Below are 1,939 nucleotides of genomic sequence, written 5' to 3'. Positions count from 1 at the left end.
TCAGGTAGTCTAATGGTTAGATCATTTGGGCCAGAAACCAGTAGGTAGCCAAGCGGTTAGATCATTGGGCCAGTAACCAGCAGGTAGTCTAGTGGTTAGATCATTGGGCCAGAAACCAGTAGGTAGCCAAGCGGTTAGATCATTGGCCAGTAACCAGTAGGTAGCCAAGCGGTTAGATCATTGGGCCAGAACAAGCAGGTAGACAAGCGGTTAGATCATTGGGCCAGTAAAAAGCAGGTAGCCAAGCCGTTAGATCATTGGGCCAGTAACCGAAAGTGTGCTGCTGTTCAAATACCTGAGGCGACAAGGTGAAACATCTCGCTGATGTGCCCTTGAGCAAGGCACTTAAACCTTAATTTGCGGCAGGGGATCTGTACTACATGACTGACCCTGTTAAAACAACACCTATCATATTACTATGACGACCCTGTAAAACAACACCTATCATATTACTATGACTGACCCTGTAAAACAACACCTATCATACTACTATGACTAACCCTGTAAAACAAACACCTATCATACTACTATGACTAACCCTGTAAAACAACACCTATCATACTACTATGGCTGACCCGTAAACATACACCTATCATACTCTATGGCTGACCCTGTAAAACAACACCTATCATAACTTATGACTGACCCTGTAAAACAACACCTATCATACTACTATGACTGACCCTGTAAAACAACACATTCACATCTGTACCTATCATACTACTGTGACGACCCTGTTAAACAAACACCTATCATACTACTATGGCTGACCCTGTAAAACAACACCTATCATACTACTATGGACTGGACCCTGTAAAACAACACCTTATCTATACTACTATGCTGACCCTGTAAAACAACACCTATCATACTACTATGACTAACCCTGTAAAACAACACCTATCATACTACTATGACTGACCCTGTAAAACAACACCTATCATACTACTATGACTGACCCTGTAAAACAACACCTATCATACTACTGTGACTGACCCTGTAAAACAAACACCCTATTCATACTACTATGACGGACCTTGTAAACAACACCTATCATACTACTATGACTGACCCTGTAAAACAACACCATTCTACTTACTGACTGACACCTGTAAAACAACACCTATCATACTACTATGACTGACCCTGTATAAAACAACACCTATCATACTACTATGACTGACCCTGTAAAACAACACCTATCATACTACTATTGGACTGACCCTGTAAACAAACACCTATCATACTACTATGGCTGACCCTGTAAAACAACACCTATCATACTACTATGCTGACCCTGTAAAACAACACCTATCATACTACTATGACTGACCCTGTAAAACAACACCTATCAACTACTATGACTGACCTGTAAAACAACACCTATCATACTACTATGACTGACCCGTAAAACAACACCTATCATACTACTATGACTGACCCTGTAAAACAACACCATTACACTGTACCTATCATACTACTATGACTGACCCTGTAAACAACACCTATCATACTACTATGACTGACCCTGTAAAACAACACATTACACTGTACTATCATACTACTATGACTGACCCTGTAAAACAACACCTATCATACACTATGACGACCCTGAAACAACACCTATCATACTACTATGACTAACCCTGTAAAACACACATATCATACTACTATGACTGTACCTTAACAACACCTAATACTACTATGGCTGACCCTGTAAAAACAACACCTATCATACTACTCATGACTGACCCTGTAAAACAACACCTATCATACTACTATGACTGACCCTGTAAAACAACACCTGTCATACTACTATGGCTGACCCTGTAAAAACAACACCTATCATACTACTATGACTGACCCTGTAAAACAACACATTACATCAGTTATGTGACACTTTTGGGGTGTTAATCGATTAGACAATCCATCTATCTAT

Source organism: Salvelinus sp. IW2-2015, unplaced genomic scaffold (assembly GCF_002910315.2).
Source record: "Salvelinus sp. IW2-2015 unplaced genomic scaffold, ASM291031v2 Un_scaffold3820, whole genome shotgun sequence".
NCBI classification, from domain to species: Eukaryota; Metazoa; Chordata; class Actinopteri; order Salmoniformes; family Salmonidae; genus Salvelinus; species Salvelinus sp. IW2-2015.
The sequence above is the reverse complement of the archived record's forward strand: the minus strand, read 5'-3'. Positions refer to the sequence as shown.